General features: G+C 45.3%; 1 pseudogene; it reads right to left on the bottom strand.

Moving 5' to 3' along the window:
- Positions 1–2610: 2610 nt before the first annotated feature.
- LOC116478625 (cytochrome P450 4F2-like) lies at positions 2611–8279 on the bottom strand (annotated as a pseudogene).
- Positions 8280–11910: the final 3631 nt, after the last annotated feature.

The following is an 11910-nucleotide window of genomic DNA, read 5'->3' as shown; positions in this document are numbered from 1 at the left end:
TAGGAGGACAGAGCGGAGGCAGGGGGTCCAGGCAGGGGAGGGCAGAGTGAGGGGATCCTGAGTGGAGTCCTTGTTCTGCCCTGTCCTTTCTCTGACTGTGGGCAGTGTGGCCATCCTGGGCTCAGGCTTCCCATCTGGGAAATGGGATGTCAGATGAGGCCTTAGAGGGCGATAGAGGAAGGCTCCTAAGAAGAGGGAGCTCCAAAAAGAGGGACTGAAGGGAAGGGGATGGCAACTAACACTTGAGCTGCTGTGTGCCTGTCTCTACTCTGTGCGAAACACTGTATGGAAAGCACTACTGTGTGCACCTGCTGTGTGTGCCAGTCTCACTATATAAAGTGAACCTACTGTGTATCAGGTACTCTACATAAATTCTGTCTACTATGTGCCAGGTGTGCCATATAAAGTTCACCTACTGTGTGCAGCATGCTCTGCATAATGTAAGCTTCCTTTGTGCAGAGCACTTCATATAAAGCGTGCCTACTCTGTGCCACATGCCGTATGTAAAACATACCTACTGTGTGTCACGTGCTCCACATTGAGCATGCCTACTATGTACCTGGTGACCCACAGAAAGCGCACCTACTCTGCATCAAGTAATCCACTAAATCTTGTCTACTGTGTGCTGGCTACTCTACATATAGTGCACCTACTGTGTGCCAGGTGCTCCACATAAAGAGTGTCTACTGTATGCTGGGCACCCTTCACAAAACCTGTATCTTGAGTCCCTGGCCCTTTATATAAACCATGCCTGCTGTGTGCCAGGTGCTCAAATAAAGCACACCTACTGTGTACCAGATGTTCCACAAAAAAATGCTTCTCCTGTGTACTGGGTCCCCTACATGAAGTAAAACTCCTCTGTGCAACATACTTGACATAAAGCACACACACTGTGTGCCAAGTACACTATATAAAGTGTGCCTTACTGTGTGCCAGATATGCTACATAAAGAGCACCTACTGGGTGACAGATATGCCGCATAAGGTGTACATACTATGTGCTAGGTACTCCACATAAAGTACACCTACTGTCTCTCAGGTGCTCTCTACCTAACAGGCACCTACTATGTGCCAGGTGCGCTACATAACGTGCACCTACTATGTGCCAGGTGCTCTACATAACATGCACCTGACTGTATCATATGCTCACCTGCATCCCAATGCCCAAAGCTGTCTCACCACCCTCCTATCAGCTCTCTAGATGAGAGCCCTGGGCATTGTTGGAGAGACCTGAGTGATGGCATCCAGAGGAGGGAAGGTGTCCATTTAGTATAAAAGCAAACTGCGGCTGGGAGAGGGCATGCCTCTAGTCCAAGTTGCAGAGCTCATAGGAACTCAAGCCTATGAGACCCTCAAGTCCAAATCCATCCTCTCTGCCATGCTGCTTCCACCCCCATTCATTAGCGTCGATGCCATATTAACATAGGGACATTTATAATGAAAGAATCTCAGGCAATGTGGTAGCCCCAAAGGGGAAATATCTTGAGGCCCTTGGATCAGCACCTGGCTCCTTCTCCCACACGCATGATTCTCCGCCCAACAAATCCAGGGTTCTCCTCCTGGCCCTTCCTAGATCCTGTCCAGAATTGCCCTGTGGGGTGGACTCAGGTGAGGGGGGCTTGAAGGAGGAGGCTCCTAGCAGAGCTGCTGAGCAGGATGGTAGGGAAGGCAGTTCTCCTGACACTGGCTGGGTGTTGCGGAGCCCCTAGACCACCCCCACCCCATTACCCTTGCCAGCTCAATCAGCCAGGGGATTCAGGCACCTGGCCCTACAGCCTCAGTCTGGGAGGGTGCATCCCCCAAAATCCCCACTCCCTTTGCAAGGACAGACCTTACCTGCTGGCGGTTCCATCCCTGTTAGGCTCAGGGAGCAAAGCCAGAGGTTGATGAACAAGCAGGGTCCTAGGGACACAGAAGAAAGTGCCCCCAGTGGCTAGAGGGGCTCAGCTCACTGTGGATCTCCTGTGTGCGTGGGATGGGCAGGCAGCCTAGAACAGGAATGGCGGCCATAGACATTGCCATCATGAGTCATGGAGCCTGTTTTAAGTCTTTTAAGTATATTAACCATATTGTTTTTCCATTTTACAAATGAGAAATAGAGTCTGGAAAATATTTAAGTGACTACCCACAGTCACGGAGCTGGTGGATCTGGGCTGTGCACCCAGACCACCCACCCAGCCTCACATTGTGCCCCCCTCACCACCAGGCTGTGCTCCTTCATGTCCGTAAATGGGCATTTCAGCAGCAGCACCTCACAAGGTTGTTGCAATAACTAAAACAGACGATGCATGCAAAATGACATTTCAAGGATAAAAAGAAGGGAGTAAAGGGGAAGTTCATCTACTAAACATGTGTTAAGTGGCATCATCTCCCTTCACACATTGTCACAAATTCTCTCAGCAGAGTAGATCTTTTCTACAGCCTGCAACTTTTCCCCTGATAGCCAGACTGGGTGTTAAGCCCTGCCTGTCATCCTCTGCTCCTACTCCCATTAAGCAATAGTGGCAGAATAGACAAAAACAACTCCTCCTCCCATCCCCACCTGGGGAGCAGAGCTATCGGCATTGCCAACATGAGTCATGGAGCTCAGGACAGCCACCAGCACCTGCACTCACCATTCAATCTCTTTAGGCTCAGAGACCTCCAGAAACTCTTGCATCTCCTGCCCGCAGCGCTCTTGGTATTCCAGGTGCATTGCAAGGTTGTGTCAGACCCAGGAGAGACCACCGGTCGTGGTGTCATAGCCTGAGGGGCAGCCAGGCAGTCTTGGGTCTCTGGGCTGCTTCAGCACCAGAGGGTGGACAGCACCCATGCATTGAGGGCCTCAGAGAGGATGGGGGAAGGGGGACGGGAAGGGTGAAGCCATCCAGGGTCCACCCACCACGTCCCTGGGATGAGAGATCTCGGTCCTCACTGTAGTCCTCACTGGGACCCTCTCCCTCAAACATGAAGGTGTCAGCCTCGGTTCTTATGTCCTCATCAGATAACTCCTTCCCATCTTCATCCTGGAGAGAAGGCAAGACACACTTGAAATCCACACCAGCTCTGAGGACTCCTCAGTCTAACATGAAATAAACTCTGAAGATCCATCCTCCTTCCAGAAACCCAAGCCCAGCTTGCACTCCTAGATGTCTCTTGGTCACCATCACCAGAGTCCGCACCATACAATCTTCCTCACTGGCTTCCTTGCTTCCTCTTTTGTCTCTGGTGGGAAGAATCAATGACACATGAATATTTTCATGTTTCTACATGTTGAGAACTTTCTGGGAAAAAGTTACTGGCAAATGAGCTTACAGGATAATTAAATAACAATTCGCCTTGGAAATTAGAGATTAAGTATTGCTCCAAAGATGTATACTCACATTCCAGTGTGGTAAATGCAGACAACCTTACTAATTTCCCCTGAAGACATTTGTGTTGTAAGTCTACAGACTGTTACATCTCACTGAAGAGAATTGTTTTATGCTTCAGAATAAAGCACTCTCTCTTGTGCTCTCTCTCTCTCTTTCTCTCCCTGTGTAGAGAAAATAAATAGAAAATGTGCCAAGACTCGTAATGTGGAGCCCCTCTCCTAGGGCACAAACTCTGTTCCACATACAGATAAAAACATTGCATTGCTCTTGGAGAAATGTGATTTGGGAATGAAAGCCAGTGCTACAATCCTAGTCTGGCTGCTAGTGTTGCTGTGAGCAATAAATGGGCTGCTGTGATCCAGGTGTTTAATGCACCTGTTACAATAGACATCTGTCACAATAGAAAAAGTCATGGACAGAGAAAGACAGAGACATAAACATAGAGAAAGATATAGATATAGACATAGACACAGACACAAATATAGACAAAGATATAGACATAGACAAAGGTATAGACATAGGCAAAGGCATAAACATAGAGAAAGATATAGATGTAGACATAAAGAAATAGAAATAGACAAAGACACTGGGAGCCGTGGCTCACGCCTGTAATCCCTGCACTTTGGGAGGCCAAGGCAGGCAGATCACAAGGTCAGGAGATCCAGAGCATCCTGGCCAATATGGTGAAACCCCGTCTCCACTAAAAATACAAAAATTAGCTGAGCGTGGTGGCAGGTACCCATAGTCCCAGCTACTCAGGAGGCTGAAGCAGAATCACTTGAACCCGGGAGGCAGAAGTTGCAGTGAGCCGAGATCATGCCATTGCATGCACTCCAGCCTGACAACACAGCAAGAATCTTTCTCAAAAAAAAAAAAGAAAAAGAAAAAGAATAGACAAAGACACAGACATAGACAAAGATGAAGACATTGACAGAGACCAAGAATTAGACAAAGACAGACACAGACATAGAGAAAGATATAGACATGAGCATAGACAAAGACATAAACATGACATAGACATAGGCACAGACATAGACAAAGACAGACATTGACAAAGATATAGATGTAGATAAATACATAGGCAGACATAGACAAAGAGAAAGAGGTAGACATAGACATACACATAGACAAAGAGACACAGAAATATACATAGACATAGACAAAGACACAGGCACAGAAAAAGACAAAGACATAGATACACAGATATGGACATGAACAAAGACACAAACATAGATCTAGATAAAGACGTTGACACAGAAAAGACACTAAACATAGACATAAAGACTGAGACGAAGACATATACATAAAGACATAAACAGACATACACAAAGACATAAACATAGACATTGACAAAGATATAGACAAAGAAAAGACACAGACATAGACATAGAAAAGACACAAAGACATAGATATAGACACAACGAAAGAAAAAGAAGCAGATACAAAGACAGACACTAGCAATGACAAAGACACAGACATAGTCATAGACACAAATTCAGGCATGGACAATGACCTAGACATAGATATAGATATAGATACAGATATAGATATAGATATAGATATATTAATACACATATAGACTAGCTTATTAATGCATAAACAGGGTAAAATCTTATACTTGTCAGTTTCACATCTAGCAGTCCCCTGCTAGGTGCATTCCACAGAGTCATCTCTAAAACCTATCTCTGACCTGTCCCTCCCTTCCTCAGGCACCTGCCATGACTCCCCAGTGCCCTCTGGATCAAGTCCAAGTTCCTTGAGTTGACATTTGACATTAAGCTCCCTTCTGCTCCTTGAATTCAAATCTCAGAGAAGCCCACCTTGCTAATCAGGAGCACATCAATGAAGTCCAAGGTCTTGGACTTCGCTTTGGCTTGGAGGAAGTCATCAACACCCTGGCTAGTGAGGGTGCGGCACTGCTTCTGGATGACGGTGTCTGTGAAGTCATGCCCCAGGCGGCAGGCCCTGTGGAAGTGCCGCCCATCTTGGGTGAGATAATACAGGAAGTCCATGTGCAGGAGGATCTGCGGGTTTCTTTTTGCCACAAGGGAACTGAGCTCCAAGACGGAGGCAATATATTCACTGGGCTTCCTGAAGGATAAGGGCATAAAGGGAGGCAACAACTTAACATGTCTGAAACCCCAGAAGCACCTCCCACCAGCAGCCAGGAGCTACCTCCTATCAGGAAACAGAGTATCCAGAAACAGATGACCCCACACATATGGAGTGGGGGTCAGCCATGAGATTGATCCTCCAAGCCCTTATCTCCCTGCATCCCATCTCTGTGAGATGCCTCCATGCCCCTAGGCACCCAGAGCATAACTTGAACATCATGCTTTTATTCTCTCTCCCCTGCCCCCCATATATAATCCTGCCCCTTCTCCTTCCTGAAACTGTTCACAAAAATCAGACCTCATCCTCTTCCAACTGGTCCAAAGTCCCTACCCTACCCTAGCCTCCTTGCATCCAACATCAACTCCATTTAGTGTCTACACTACAGTCAGTCCCTCACAGAGCTCAGCTCTGACCATGCCCATTAGCTCAAACCCCTTCAATATCTCCCTGGAAACCTCATGATAATGTTTGTACCAGTCATTCAAAGACTGACACAACTCCTCCACATAGGCACTTCTGCTTGCTCTCATCAGTTCTGTCTCCCCCAGCCTACTCCTTTGGGTCCATGGCTCAAATTCCCAGGCACTGGGCAAAGACTCACTCCTGACATTGGCTGTCAAAGCTGAAGACACATTTCTGCAGACTATCCAAGGTCATGAGGTTCATGTGCTCAAACATGTCCAGACAGGCATTATGCTCCAAGGCCAGGAGGCGCCACTTGGCCTAGCCAGAGATGGGCTTGTCCCTGGCTTCCTTGAGCCCCTCCCCAAACCCAACCACCAAGGCACACTATTGCAGCCTCTTTGTTTTCTCCCCAAGTATCCCTCCCCAGGGGTAACCAAATTGCAGTGAGAGTAAAAGTTGTTAATATTAAGAGATGGAGATGCAAGACTGGGAGTCAGGAGACCTGGGTTCAAGTTCCAGCTCTGAATGTCCTTGGTGAATTCCTTACCCTTCCCTACATCCTACCTGTCAAATCTTGAGGAACAGTCGAGATGATGTGCCTTTGTGCCACATAAACAAGGTTAGAAACCCTGTTCCACTACTCCAAGCTCACTTATTAGCTGGGTGAACTTGGGCAAGCTCCCTAATCTCTCAGACCCACAGCTTCATCCTCTACAGTGGGGCAAATATATCTCCTTCAAAGAATAGTGAACATCAAATCCGTCAATATACACTCGTACCATGGGATGGGCACATGGCATTGTTTATGGCATATAGTGAGTGTTCAATAAATGTTGGCTTTCCTTATCTGCCTTGTAATAAATTGATTACAAAAATATCTCTATGTTGGGACAGGAAGTCCTCCATGAGCCCTGAGTATCCCTTTTGGATATGCTAAAAATGCAAAACACTGAGTTCTTAACTTCAGCCATTTCTGAGAGTTGTGTGTGCAGAGAACAGTGTTCAAGAATAAGGTAATGACTCCCTTTGGACCTGTATCAGGCTTACTTTGCTTGCTATTAAGGCAGATTCCCTGAGCCTAATGCTCCTTCCCTGTAATGCAACGTTCTACCTGAGCAGGCATTTATAAAAGCCCAACAATGTCACCCGAAGGGATTTGGGTATCCCCAAACAATGCAATATGACAGGAAACACATACTCCTTGCTGTGCCATGAGTAATAAACCACCCTTTGTCTCTGACCTAGGAGTCTCCTGTCTTCTGGCAGAATCCATGAAATAGTAACAAGCTAACTTACCAATTTGCAAGTTTAATAAAACCCCAGAGACTTCACAAAACCCTCGCCCCAATTCTTCACTTCCCCCTATATCCACACGCTTTGCAATGTGATTTTTTAGCAACTTTCCTTAAGAGACAGAGCCTATTTTACTCCTCCTCTCCTTTTCTGATTGTGTGCTGGGATTTTGGCTTTCAATGATGAAATGCAATGTGGTGAAAATGATGAGGTAATAACTAATGAAGCTAAGCCTCGTGTCACTCATTGGAAACCTGCCTGCCTGCATTGTGAACCATGGAGTGCCTTCTGGAAGGAGAGAATCACATGGAGGAACATCCAGGGGTCCCAGCTGAGGCCATCTGTATCAGTCTGAAGCCAGCCACAGCCCAAACATTGAGAGAACTCAGCCAATACCTGCAAAGCTGCCTACCTGACTCCAGGTTGCTCATGTACCATGACTGATCCCTTCCACATACAGAAGTACCTGCCAACTGTCCCATAGGCTTATTAACATTCATAAACATTTATTGTTTTAAACCAATGAGTTTTCAAGTTTTTACTTATCAGCAACAGCTACTATGCAATTGTCGTCAGGACCCTCTTGATTTTATAGGGCTTGGGTGACAGAATCATAGAAACAGACACCTTCTGGGCACCTACTGTGCACCAGGGACATGACTCCATTACATCACCTTGACCACCTTTTAAGTAGGGATTATTATACCCATTTTACAGATTAAAAAAAAAAAACTAGGGATCAGAGAGGAAGAACAATGGCCCAATGCCACCCAGCAGAGCCAAAATTCCAGACTAGATCTGTCTGTGGTCCCTCTACCCCAAGGCTGCAGCTGGGACTTTGGCTTCAAATAACTCACGTGCAAGATGTTCACACTCTCATTGAAAATCTTCATATAGGGCTTCAGGATGTTGAAATGGTGGGCAGGCATCAGCATCCCACGGTGGCAGCTCCACTTGTCACCAGCACTCAGCAGGAGCCCGTCCCTTAGCAGGGCAGCCAAGAGCCATGGGCAAGGGCATCTCCCTCCCCAGATCCCCCAACTTTTTTCCCAACCCTGTTCACCTGCAGATACTCATCCAGCCAGGGCTTCAGGAAGCTGTAGAAGACCTTGTCCTTTGGTGCAATGGTGGCTGACATAAATGGGGACAATCAAGGGCCATGGAGGCAGGTAAAGGAGGGACTTTGGGGTTGGAGGAAGGCTCCCAGCTAGAGGTTTGCACTTCTCCTCTCTGAGCCCCACATAGCAGGAAGGGGGCCAAAGAGAGAGGAAGAAGAGAGGATGGGGGAGGAGAGAGGAGACTAGACCAGGCTATAGCAGCACAGTGCAGCAATGACAGCCTAACATGGCACAGCATGCTACAGTACGACCTGACATGGCCCCAACATAGTCTAACATGTTCTGCAAAACCTGAGCATAGCTCAACACTACAAAATGCCTCCACAGGGACCTAGCATACTTCGTCTTTCCTGGCACTTTCTACCATCTCCTGACATAAAGCTGGAACATATGACATAGCTCCAATATATCTTAACATGTCCTGACATTCAACATCACTGATCATATAAAAATGCAAATCAAAACCACAATGAAACGCCATCTAACACCAGTCAGAATGCCTCACATATGCGCCTGTATGCACGCACACACATTTACTGTTACAACACTGCACACAGTCACACAAACACATACAGTCACATACCCACACACTCTGTCTTCTCTTGCTCTCACATATACATACAATGAAACTAATAAAGACTCTGTAGGGCCAGTTGTCCCCAAACTGTCCAGCAAAGAGTGCCTCATTCACACTTATTCAGAAGAGGATGGAGGTCTCATAGCAGCCAGTAACAAGACCAGGCCTGAGTGTGTTTTGAGAATTACATACACAGGTGTAGCAGAGTCCTGTGGGTTTATGTCTCATTCATAAACCCTCACTCCCCTGAGAGGATTCTCAAAGCCTGTTTGGAGTGGGAGAGGAGATATTTGACACCCATGTGTGGGTCCCTCTTTGAAGGAGTTTGCTGCATAGTGGGGCAAAGAAATGGAGCATTGACTGGTGTGAAAATGAGGCCAAGAGGGGAAGTGTTTTAAGACTGAGGAAATAACAGCATTATTGTATTCCAATAAGAATGATCCAATATACAGACAATATACAAAAATCAACCATATTCCTATATCCCAGGGTCAGCAAACCATGGTCTATGGATCATATATGGCCTGTGTACTGTATATGTATGGCCTATGAGCCAAGAATGTTTTTATATTTTAAAAGGTGGTACAAGGAGAAGAAGGAGAAAGAGAAGAAGAAACCAGATAGGGCATGCAAGACCTAAAATATTGACTATGTGGCCTTTTGCAAAAACGGATACAAACTTCTATCATGTATTAACAATAAACAACTGGAAAACACATCTTTTAAAGCACTATTTTATTAGCATTGTACACCAGAAAAAATTAAATTCTCAGCTGTACATTTAACAAAATATGTGCAGGATTGTCATGGTGAAAACTACAAAACAATGATAAAAGAAGTTCAAGGAAACAAATAAATACAGGGGTATACTATATTCATGAATTGGAAGAATCAATATCATTATTAAGTCTCCTCAGATTGATCTATAGATTCACAGAAATCCCAGTTCAAATCCTATCAGGACTATTTGTAGAAATAGACACACTGATTATAAAATTTACATAAAAACACAAAGGAAGCAGAATAGCCAAAAATTATTGGGGAAAAAAATGTAGTTGAAGGATTCCCGTTACTCCTTTAAAGGCATACTACAATGCAACAGTAACCAGGGTAGTGTAGTATTGGGCCAACATGAAATAGAATAGAAAATCCAGAAATATGTCCACCCACATTTAAACAATTGAGTTTTCTACAAACCTGCAAGGCAAGTTAAAGCAAAAAGGATTTTCTTTTCTTTTCATTCCTTCTTTCTTTTTTCTTTCTTTTTTTTTTTTTTGAGACAGAGTCTAGCTCTTTCACCCAGGCTGGAGTTCAGTGGCACAATCTTGGCTCACTGAAACCTCTGCCTCCTGGGTTCAAGCGATTCTCCTGCCTCAGCCTTCTGAGTAGCTGTGAATACAGGCACACACCACCACGCCTGGCTAATTTTTGTATTTTTAGTAGAGACGTGGTTTCACCATATTGGCCAGGCTGGTCTCTAACTCCTGACCTCATGATCTGCCCACCTTGACCTCCTAAAGTGCTGGGATTACAGGTGTGAGCTACCGCACCCTGCCAAGGATATTCCTTTCAAAAAAATTGTATGGAACAATTGGATATCCATATACAAGAAAACAGTCAAACCACAGTTCACACCCCATACAAAATTTAACTAAATAGAGATTATGGAATTACATGTAAACTCTGAAACTATAAAACCTTTAAAAGAAAATGTAGGAGAAAATCTCCTTGACCTCCAGTTAAGCAAAGAATTCCTATATATGGCAGTGTAAACATAATTCACAAAAAAATATTGATAAGTCTTACCTCATAAAAATTTAAAACATTTGCTCTATGAAAGAACTTCAGAGTCTAGGAATAAGACTTGTAAATCACACAACTGACAAAGGACTTGTACGTAGAGCTCTCAAAATCCAACAATAAGAAGGCAAACAACCGAAGGAAAATTTAATGAGCAGATGATTGAACAGACACTTCACCAAAGAAAATATAGGAGTGTCAAATAGGCACAGGAAGGCACGAGTGGTTCAACGCCATTAGTCACTGGGAAGTGCGAATTAAAATCTCAGGGATATGCCACAGCGTATCCATAAGGAAGGCTGAAACAAAAACTGACACTACCAAGGACTGCCAATTATTTGGAGGACCTAGAATTCTCATACATGACTTATGGAAATTAAACACGATGCAGATGCTTTGGAAACAGTTTGGTAGTTTTGTTTTGTTTTGTTTTGTTTGAGACCGAGTCTCGCTATGTCCCCCTCCCCCAGGCTGGAGTGCAGTGGCACCACCTCAGCTCACTGCAACCTCCGCCTATGGGTTTCAAGTGATTCTCCTGCATCAGCCTTCCAAGTAGCCGGGATTACAGGCCCACGCCACCATGACCAGCTAACTTTTGTATTTTAGTAGAGAGGGGAGCCTAAGTTCTCATTGCTGTTAGAATGAGATGGCTGGATCATATTCTAAGTGTACGTATAACATGATAACAAACTATCAAACTGGGCTGGGCCTGTAATCCCAGCACTTTGGGAGGCCGAGGCGGGTGGATCACCTGAGGTTAGGAGTTCAACACCAGCCTGTCCAACACGGCAAAACCCCGCCTCTATTAAAAACACAACAATTAGCTGGATGTGGTGGTGGGTGCCTGTAATCCCAGCTACTTGGGAGGCTGAGGCAGGACAATCACTTGAACCCAGGAGGCAGAGGTTGCAATGAACCGAGATCATGCCACTGCACTCCAGCCTGGGCAACAAAGCAAGACTGTGTCTCAAAAAAAAAAAAAATTAGGCACCCCTGTCAAAGTCTCGTCTACTCACTCTGGAGTGGTCCCCAGGTGATCTGATGTGCCTAGGGCAGAGACTTACTTTGAAAATCACTTCTGTGTTAGGAAAAGTCATGACCTCTGATGTCAAACGAACCAGATTTATCCCCACTCTGCCACTCACAGAGTGCCCTTGAGCAAGAGAGTTAACGTCCAGTCCATAAAATTGGTGTGAGAATGAAAACCACTTTTACCTGGGAAAGCTAAAATGTCACCTTCTCCCTTCTCA

This window comes from Hylobates moloch, unplaced genomic scaffold (genome assembly GCF_009828535.3).
Source record: "Hylobates moloch isolate HMO894 unplaced genomic scaffold, HMol_V3 SCAFFOLD_12, whole genome shotgun sequence".
NCBI lineage: Eukaryota > Metazoa > Chordata > Mammalia > Primates > Hylobatidae > Hylobates > Hylobates moloch.
This window is presented reverse-complemented; position numbering and strand designations above follow the sequence as displayed.